Raw genomic sequence first — 9913 nt, 5'->3', positions numbered from 1 at the left:
ATAGACGGAGGCTTGGCAGCTGAGGGGGAGTCCACGCAGAACAAATGCCCCCCCCCCCCCTCCCCCCCCCCCCCGGCTGTTTCCCTTCATTCCCCACATAATGAGCCAGACCGAGAGCTCACAGACCGCCGCCGTCACTTCCACTCTCGCCGTGTCCGAGGCCGGGGCCACTCGTTGCCATGGAGACGTGGCTCCTGGACAGGAGGTGGAGGGGGGGGTGGGGGGGGAGGGTTCACCCAGTCTTCTTCCTCCTCTTCTTCCACCTTCATCCTCCTGATGTGATGGAGTCAGTGTGGGTATCCCTCCATTCTCTCCTCTCTTCCCTTTCCTCTCCTCTTTCTCTCCTCTCCTCTCATCTCTCCTTCTTTCTTATCTTTCCTCTGCCCGCTCTTTCTCTCCTCTCCTCCCTCTTTCTTCCCTCTCTCTCATCTCTCCTCCCTCCTCTCTTACCTTTCCTCTCCATCTCTCTCCCTCTTTCCCCTCTCTCCTTCATCTCTCTCTCCTCTCTTCCCTTTCCTCTGCCCTCTCTTTCTCTCCTTTCCTCTCCTCCGTGTCTCTCCTCTCCCCTCCTTTCTGCCCTCTGTTTCTCTTCTCTCCCTCTTTCTTCACTCCTCTCTCCTCTCTTCCCTTTCCTCTGCCCTCTCTTTCTCTCCTCTCCTCCATCTCTCTCTCCTTTTGTACTTCTCTCTCCTATCCTTCCTCTCTCTCCTCTGCCCTCTCTTTCTCTCCTCTCATCTCCTCCCCTCCTCTCTCCTCTCTTACCTTTCCTCTCCATCTCTCTCTCCTCCCTCTTTCCCCTCTCTCATTCATCTCTCTCTCCTCTCTCTCTCTCTCTCTCTCTCTCTCTCTCTCTCCAAACAGGAAGTCTCAGTGGTTCTATTTGAAGGTACATACATTGTGAAAGCTCTCCGAGTATCTGCCCTCCGTATTTACCCACCGCCGGGGTTTTATTTGAGGAGAAGATTTATGAGTGCCGGGGGGAGGGGGGGGGTCAGTCCGGTCCGGTGAGTCCGGTCCAGTCCGGTCCGGTCCGGTCCGGTGAGTCCGGTCCATGAGGGCCAGTGTGAGCAAGCGACTCCAGTTCAATTGTTTTAGCAAAATATGAATCACCTGCTTTTCCTCTGCAGCTAAAACATGTTGAGTCTCTGGAAAAATGTTTCCTGTGCTGCTTTTTGCCGTGACCTCTGACCTTCGGCCACCGGAGGTCAAAGGTCAAAGGTCCCGACTGAGAGTCATTGAGCTTCCAGGCACGGCAGCGGATCATCAGTCAGTGCAGGACGTTGATACTCGACTGCAAAGCTTCCCAGGCCGTCCTCCATGTGTCTTTTCGTCCCCGGAGGTGTGGATGCGACCCCCCCCCCCCCCTCCTCCACCCCCCCTCGTCTTCACGCCGCTCAGTGACGGGGACGAGGCCCGGCGGCTCGCTGGATCCTGATGCAAGGCGACGCCTTACCTTTCTCGTTTCACAACTTTCACTCTTCATTACTGACCGTCGTAAGTGGACGTCGCCCGAGGTTCACGTCGGTGTTAACCCCCCCCCCTCTACCCCCCCTCCAACCCCCCCTCTACCCCCCCCTCCCTCCCACCAGTGTGAAGGCCTGAGAAGTCTTTATTTCCCCCCCTGAAGTTGTTGAAACTCCACAATCATCAGCATGTGCCGAGTGCCGAGGGGGAGCGAAAATACAAATGGTGAAATGCAAGAGCAGCAGAATCGCCGCGTTGAATCCTTCCTGCTCCACATTCGCCGCCGCCGCCGCCGCCCCACCGCCGCCGCCACACACACTAATGGAAGTGATCCAGGGTGAAAACAAGAGGAGAAGGTGTGCTGGAGTCGCCGTCGCCCTCGGAGGATCGATGCTCCTCTCGGTAGGACGCCCGGCGAGGCCCGACGTGTTGCTCGCCAGTAGAAATCCATTAATCATCAGTGAACGCATGATGGGGGGGGACCGGGGGGGGGGGGGGGGGGCATTGAATTCCGATCACGGGGACGCCGGGGCGGCTGCAGGTACACTGGAACGGCCCAGCGCTCCGTCCGACGTGCTCCTGACCTCCGCCCTCCTCTCCTCCGCCCTCTTCTCCTCCACCCTCCTCTCCTCCGCCCTCCTCTCCTCCACTCTCCTCTCCTCCGCCCTCCTCTCGTCTGCCCACCTCTCCTCCGCCCTCCTCTCCTCCGCCTTCCTCTCCTCCACCCTCCTCTCCTCCGCTCTCCTCTCCTCCGCCCACCTCTCCTCTGTCCTCCTCTCCTCCACCCACCTCTCCCCCGCCCTCCTCCTCCGCCCACCTCTCCTCTCCTCCACCCACCTCTCCTCTTCTCCGCCCTCCTCTCCTCTCCTCCACCCCCCTCTCCTCCACCCTCCTCTCCTCCACTCTCCTCTCCTCTGCCCTCCTCTCCTCCATCCTCCTCTCCCCTCCTCTCCTCCACCCCCTCTCCCCTCCTCTCCTCCATCCTCCTCTCCCCTCCTCTCCTCCACCCTCCTCTGCCCTCCTCTCCTCCATCCTCCTCTCCCCTCCTCTCCTCCACCCTCCTCTGCCCTCCTCTCCTCCATCCTCCTCTCCCCTCCTCTCCTCTGCCCTCCTCTCCTCCATCCTCCTCCACCCTCCTCTCCTCCACCCCCCTCTCCTCAAACCCTCCTCTCCTCCACCCTCGTCTCCTCCTGCAGATAAGGAAACTCCATTAAAGAGCCGCCATATTCTCCATACTAATTACTGCATTACATGGAGGTGAGCAGCGGACGGCTGCTGCTGGCGATGATGAACCCCTCCACCTCCTCCACCTCCACCCACCTCCTCCACCTCCACCCCTCCTCCTCCTCCTCCTCCTCCACCACCGCAAACATCCATTTGGGAAGTGATTGTTTCGGAGTCTTACATTTGAATTTAACCGGCAGGGAAATCTGAACAGGGGAAGAAGATTCTGCGCCACAGTGCCGGACGACGTAATTAAAAAATCGGATCCAATTGATTTCTCCTGCTTTGCATCGCGGGCGCCGTCCCGGCAGAGCGGGGCTCTGCAGGCTGCGGCGGGACGGCCGCCCCCACCTCCACCTCCGCCTCCACCACCGCGCCCCATTCATAATTATTCATTATTGATTAACTGCTAATTATTTTTTTTTTTTAAAGTCTTAATTAATTTTACATCGGGGTTTCGGTTGACGGCGGGAGTTTTGGGATTCTTGGGGCCTGAGCGAGGCGGTAATTAGAGGTGGGGGTGGTGTCAACACCCCCCCCCCCCCCCCCCACCCACCCACCCCCCCAGCCTCTCTCCTGTCTCGTCAGCAGGCTGACTTCTGCTGCGTCGAGCTTTGTTGCGATCAGCCGAGTTCCCTGCTTCTGACTGGAGGTTTGAGATCACTGAGTCGTGGAACCGTGAGCAGAAAGTCGGGGGGGGGGGGGGCAACCTTTCCGGGGCGAAGCGCCTCTGTTCTGGAAAATCTCTCCTTTCTGCCTGGTCTTTTTTTGAGGATTTTGTAAACTTTAAATGTGAATTTCTCTCAAACATCGTCGGCCTCCTCCCGTCTCTCTTTGAACGACTCGATGCGCCACCTTGTGGTCTGAACTCGTATTGCGTTTCGACAACTTGGCCGACTTTACCGGCAGCAAGACTCAAAGTCATCTTTCTTATTTGGTTCATTTCTGATGCTTATTGATCTTATTTGAGGGAGAAAACGTTTCGCTCTGCGGGCCAACGCCTCGTTAAAGATGCGCATAAGTTGCCAGGAGATCAGTTGTCCGGCTCCACGTCGGCCGGAGCCTCGGGCGTCGTCTCCGCGGACGACGTGTTTGTGGCGCGAGGCCAGATTGAACGTCAACGACCCGCTGAGTGATCGTCTTCCTGCCGTCGCTCGTTTTTAGAGGCCGGAATTAGCGGCTTCTGCACTTCTGCGCTTCTGCGCACGCGTTTGTGATTTCTTAATCATAATAACGATCCTCTCTCTCTCTCACTCCCTCTCTCTCTCTTGCTCCCTCTCTCCCTCTCTTTCTCTCTCGCTCTCTCTTGCTCCCTCTCTCTCTCTCTCTCGCTCTCTCTCTCTCACTCCCTCTCTCTCTCTCTCTCTTGCTCCCTCTTTCTCTCTCGCTCTCTCTTGCTCTTTCTCTTGCTCTCTCTCTCCCTCTCTCCTCTCTCGCTCTCTCTTGCTCTCTCTCCCTCTCTCTCTTTCTCTCTCCCTCTCTCTCTTGCTCTTCTCTTGCTCTTCTCTCCTCTCTCTCTCCCTCTCTCACACTCTCCCTCCCCCTCTCTCGCTTTCTTTTTCCCTCTCGTTCTCTCTCGCTCCCTCTCTTGCTCTCTCTCTCTCCCTCTCTCTCTCTTTCTCTCTCTCTCTCTCTCCCTCTCTCTCTTGCACTCTCTCTCCCTCTCTTTCTCTCCCCCCTCTCCTTCCCTCTCTCTCTCTCTCCTCATCCCTCTCTCTATCTCCCCCCTCTCTCTCTCCCTCCCTCTCTCCCTCTCCCCCCCTCCCTCTCTCTCGCTCTCTCTCTCACTCCCTCTCTCTCTCTTGCTCCCTCTTTCTCTCTCGCTCTCTCTTGCTCTTTCTCTTGCTCTCTCTCTCCCTCTCCTCTCTCGCCCTCTCTTGCGCTCTCTCCCCTCCCTCTCTCTCTCTTTCTCTCTCCCTCTCTCTCTTGCTCTCTCTCTCTCTCTCTCCCTCTCTCACACTCTCCCTCCCTCTCTCGCTTTCTTTTCCCTCTCGTTCTCTCTCGCTCCCTCTCTTGCTCTCTCTCTCTCTCTCCCTCTTCCTCTCTCTCTCTTTCTCCCTCTCTCTCTCTTTCTCTCTCCCTCTCTTTCTCCCTCTCTCTCTCTCTTGCACTCTCGCTCCCCCCCTCTCCTTCCCTCTCTCTCTCTCTCTCCTCCTCTCCCCTCTCTCTCTCTCCCTCTCTCTCTTGCACTCTCTCTCCCCCTCTCCTTCCCTCTCTCTCTCTCTCCCTCTCCCTCTCTCTCTTGCACTCTCTCCCTCCCTCCCTCTCTCTCTCTCTCCCTCTCTCACCCCCCTCCCCCTCTCTCTCTCCCTCCTTCCCTCTCTCTCTCTCTCTCTCTCTCTCTCCCTCCCTCTTGCTCTTTCTCTTGCTCTCTCTCTCTCCCTCTCTCCTCTCTTTCGCTCTCTCTCCCTCTCTCTCTTGCTCTCTCTCTCCCTCTCTCACACTCTCCCTCCCTCTCTTGCTCTCTCTCTCTCTCTTTCTCTCTCCCTCTTCCTCTCTCTCTCTTTCTCCCTCTCTCTCTCTTGCACTCTCTCTCCCCTCTCTTTCTCCCTCACTCTCTCTTTCTCCTCCCCCTCTCCCTCTCTCTCTCTCCCCCTCCCTCTCTCTCTCTCCCTCCCTCTCTCTCGCTCCCTCTCTCCCTCTCTCCCTCCCTCTCTCTCTCTCTCCCTCCTCCCTCTCTCTCTCTCCCTCCCTCACTCTCTCTCCCCCCCCCCCCCTCTCTCTCGGAGCAGCAGTGGACGAGATTCATGGTTTGTGTTGCAGGTCTTCTCCTCTCAGCTGATGGTGACGTCGTCGTCGTCGTCGCGCGTTAAACGCCACGGTCCGTCTGTGACTTTTTCCCTTTTCTTTAGAAGCGGCGGTGCGCGTGCAGGGCGCGAACCGTTTCAACACCTCCGCCGCGTGGGAGTGCGGTGCAACCTGGTATCAGCGTGGCATTGACGGGCATCGTCCGGGGGCGGCGGGGTTCTGACGGGGGCGCTTCTCCTCTCCGGGGGGGTCGAGGAGCGGGGAGATGCTGCGTAAAGTCCGTCTGACGGCCGCGGGACGCAACTGGAGGCTGGACTGCTTGGATGATTCTATATTTAAAAATAATAATAATAACAGTGGATCCGATCCAAGAAGAGCGACATCATAGATTTGCAGCGGAGGGAGGAAGAGGAGGAGGAGGAGGAGGAGGAGGAGGAGGAGGAGGAGGAGGAGGAGGAGAGCGCTGATTCACGGCTTGCAGGAGGAGGGAGAGCCGCCGTGCGGACGCGCTCAGGAGATCCATCTCTCCACACAAGCTTAAAATACTGACCCCCCTCCTCCCCACTCCTCCTCTTCCTCCCTCCCCTCCCTCCTCCTCCCTCGTCATTGACAGCTCCGCGACCGGTCAATCCGTCAGACGGGAGGATCTGTGGAGGAGGGCGCCGAGGCAGGAGAGGCAGGAGAGGACGAGAGGCGACCCACCTCTGGCCGGGGTGGGTTTTTTGGGGGGGATACGAGCGCCGATACGGACCGGAGGACGACGCGGCGGCCCCGGGCCACGAGATTCCGAGACTGTTGGTCCATCCGCCCGGAGAAACAATAATAAAAAAGGGGGTGGGAGGCGAGGGAGGAGGAGGAGGAGGGACGGGAGCCGTATTTTTTTGCAGTCTTGACATTAAAAAAACAAAAAAAACAACAACAAAAAACTCCCCGAATACAAAATCCAGGTAAGCCGCTGAAGCGTGACGCAAATTCACGGAGAACCAAGCGCACGTTGTTTATTTATTTATTTATTTTTGTGTAACGTGTAACGATGTATGTGCGTGAGGGTGAAGGATGGATCTGGTCCACCACTCCGGACCACTTCCAGAGGATCTGCTCCCCCGGTTTACCCCCCCCCCTCCCCTCCTCCCCCCTCCTCCTCCTCCTCCTCGTCACAGATATGCAGAAAACGATCCACCGCGATTCGTGATACCGTCTTAATGGGTGTAGCCATTTACAATAATTGGCGTCTCGTCAACGCGGGTACCGGATCCCCGGTTGGTCCGGCCCCGCCGAGCCCGTCTCGCCCCTGATTGGCTGAAACACCTGGATTCCCGGTTTTTTACATTTATTTTCTCACCCCCGCCGACGGAGCGCGTTTCTCCGCCGTCGGCCTGGGAGCTGGTTCGGGGCTCAGGTGCCCCCCCCCCCCCCCCCCCCCCCCCCCGCCCCCCCGGGGGGTCAGCCGGGAATAGGAAACGGGACACGGGGGCACTTTGGGTTGGAGTTTGCAGTGCGTGCGTGCATGCATGCGTGCGGGCCTCCGGGCGCGTGCGTGCTCCAGCAGGGATTCCCCCCTCAGGTAGGCTCCGGTCCGAGCCCCCCCCCCCCCCCACGCGGGTGATTAATCCGCGACAGCTGAGGCTCCGCGGCCGCTCCGGCTGCTGAGTCCGTGTTTACGCGCATCTCAAATGGCCCCCTTGAACCAGATCGTCCTCCCGAAATAGGGAAAGTGAAAACGATCTGAGGGCCAGAGAACCCCCCCCCCCCCCCCCCCACACACACACACTTCACCCCCCCGGGCCACTGATCTGGCTCTGGAGTCGTGGGATCGTCGAATCAGGGGCGTTTCTCATCTCTTCTCCTTTTCAACCGCTTCAACTTTCAAGTGTTTCCACAGCAGCAAGTGGCAAGCGGGGGGGGGGCCCCCCGAGGGGGGGTCCCTCCTCATGTCACTGCAGTTTTGAGTATCTCTAGACGCGGCGATATCTAGTAAGGGGCCCTACGAGGGGGGGTCTCTGACACGCTGTTGATTTGAAATTAAGAGGATGAAGAGTTGGTGGCGTTTTACAACAAAACCACTGATACATTGATAAGAATTAGTCCCTTTTATTGATTTTTTTTTTTAATCCAACCGACACATGAGACCCCGTCAGAGTAAATGAAAGAATACTACTAACACCGTGCAGCGTCGTTTCAGTCCAGGAGCCACGTGTAAACATAAAAGACAATTTTAATGGAACCTTCTGCTGCATAAATACTGTAAAGTCCATAAAAGTGTTGGTTGATTTATGTTTTTTTTAATATAAACTCACCTTAGCAGCGTGGCTTTGAAGCTGGTTTGATAGCAAACAAGGTCGATTTATTAAAAAAAAAACAACAAAAAACCCCTCAATGTTTTCCTATAATGTACTTTCTGGTTGTTTCTGGTGATTTCGGCCTCTTCTGGTCCACAGGCCTCATGTTTGACACCTCAGGACCGTTTCACGATCTGAACCCGACTTTGACTGAACATGTTTGACTGAGCGTTTTTTAAAACACGTCAAATAATCAGCTTGTTCGTTTGAGCCTCAGCCAAGTTGAGACAAATGACTCAAATCACAGTTTCCAATCTTTTATCCACATTTTATCTAAATAAATAAATAAATCCACACTTATTGATTCGCCACGACGGTTCCTGTTCCTTCTGACATTCAGCCTGATAAACATCCGTCACGTCGTCTTTCCTGACGACAGAAACGATTTCGCTCGCTGAACTTCACACCTTGAACTTCCTGACGTCGAGGCTCACTTTTCTTTTTCCCCCCTTCGTCTTCTGGGTTAACTTCAGCCCTTCCTCTCCCTCTGCACTTTCCGGGGCGTCTCCATTAAACACCGCGTTTAATGCAAAAGTCAAATCCTTCAAACGTTCATCAGTATGCAGATTGTTTTGTCTAAACCGGCGGGGGGGGGGTCGTGGTTCTTGACAGGAACGTCGCCCGGCTATGTAATTTGCCCGGCGATGGAAAAAAATAAATAAATCAATATTTCACACCCATAACGCCGGCGAGGTCACGTACCTGGACTTGTCTTAATGTGATCACTGTAATGAACTTTGCCGGCGGGATTACGTGTCTCCCAAATGGCTCCTCAGCCCGCCGATCGATGCTTTTACACGAAGACTCCGGGAGACGCCGGACTTTATTGTTGACGGTCGGAAAGCGAGGTTGGCGTGCAGGATGTTGTTGTTGGGACGAGGCAGGAGGTCGGAGGTCGTTTCCCCACCAGGCCTTCCAGCTTTAAACGCTCGCTCTGCTCCGGGATTCGTGGTTGTTTGGCTTGTTTGGCTTGTTTTACTTCCTGTTTGTTCCAGGCTGAATAAACAGCGTTTTATTTATTTATGTATTTATTTATCACTTTGCCTTCGTCGTCTCCGGAGCCACGAGCGTCTCCCTCGGGCTTCAAAGCAAAGATGCTTATTCAGATCCGTCGTTTATTATTTATCATTTACTGTTTACCGTCAGGAACCTGGACTGGATTACAGGACACAGGAGAGGAGAAGTTAGTTGGTTGGAGGAAGATGCTCTATAATCTGGTGGTAGAGGTGGAAGATGCTCTATAATCCGATGTTACAGAAGGAAGATACTCTATAATCTGGTGGTAGAGGAGGAAGATGCTCTATAATCTGGTGTTCGAGGAGGAAGATGCTCTATACTCTGGGTGTTAGAGGAGGAAGATGCTCCATAATCTCATGTTAAAGGAGGAAGATTCTCTATAATCTCATGTTACAGGAGGAAGATGCTCTATAATCTGGGTGTTAGAGAAGGAAGATGCTCTATAATCTGATGTTAGAGGAGGAAGATGCTCTATAATCTGATGTTAGAGGAGGAAGATGCTCAATAATCTCATGTTAGAGGAGGAAGATGCTCGATAATCTCATGTTAGAGGAGGAAGATGCTCTATAATCTGGTGTTAGAGGAGGAAGATGCTCTATAATCTGATGTTAGAAAAATGCTCTATAATCTGATGTTAGAAGGAAGATGCTCTATAATCTGATGTTAGAGGAGAAAGATGCTCTAGAATCTGAAGTTAAAGGAGGAAGATGCTCTATAATCTGATGTTAGAGGGGGAAGATGCTCTATAATCTGAAGTTAGAGGAGGAAGATGCTCTATAATCTCTATATATTTTGGAGGAAATGTGAATTAAAGGCAACACAAGTTAAATGAGTGCAGGTCTTATCAAGACATTCAGCAGACATCAGATTATTCTAAAGAGCAAACAGAGCAGCTGGACTCCAGGTGGGACGTAAACAAAGTTACCTCAGATTATAAACGCAGCGACTTGGAAGGTCTGATCTTTTATGAGCAGATTCTGATGCGCCGCCTCGGATTTAACCTGCTGCTCCTCCACTACATCATCCAACAATTAAACGACCGTTGATTTAATCGCTCTCATCCCCGGGCCGGAACGTGGCGAGAGGCCGTCCCCACACTTTAAATCCTGGACGCCTCATTG

The 9913-nt window shown here is 54.6% G+C and overlaps 1 protein-coding gene across 1 annotated transcript in view; it reads left to right on the top strand.

Annotated features, from left to right (window-relative positions):
• Window positions 1-6306: 6306 nt before the first annotated feature.
• The window catches only part of slc8a3 (solute carrier family 8 member 3), a gene marked incomplete at its 3' end in the record, with an annotated part of 54168 nt that continues 50561 nt past the window's right edge, over window positions 6307-9913 (top strand). Inside the window, exon 1 of the mRNA XM_080512576.1 lies at window positions 6307-6383. The remainder of the gene's footprint in view (window positions 6384-9913) is intronic.

This window comes from Blennius ocellaris (genome assembly GCF_963422515.1).
Source record: "Blennius ocellaris genome assembly, chromosome: 17".
Lineage (NCBI taxonomy): Eukaryota > Metazoa > Chordata > Actinopteri > Blenniiformes > Blenniidae > Blennius > Blennius ocellaris.
Note: the sequence above shows the minus strand (reverse complement) of the source record. Positions and strands in the feature narration are given on the sequence as shown.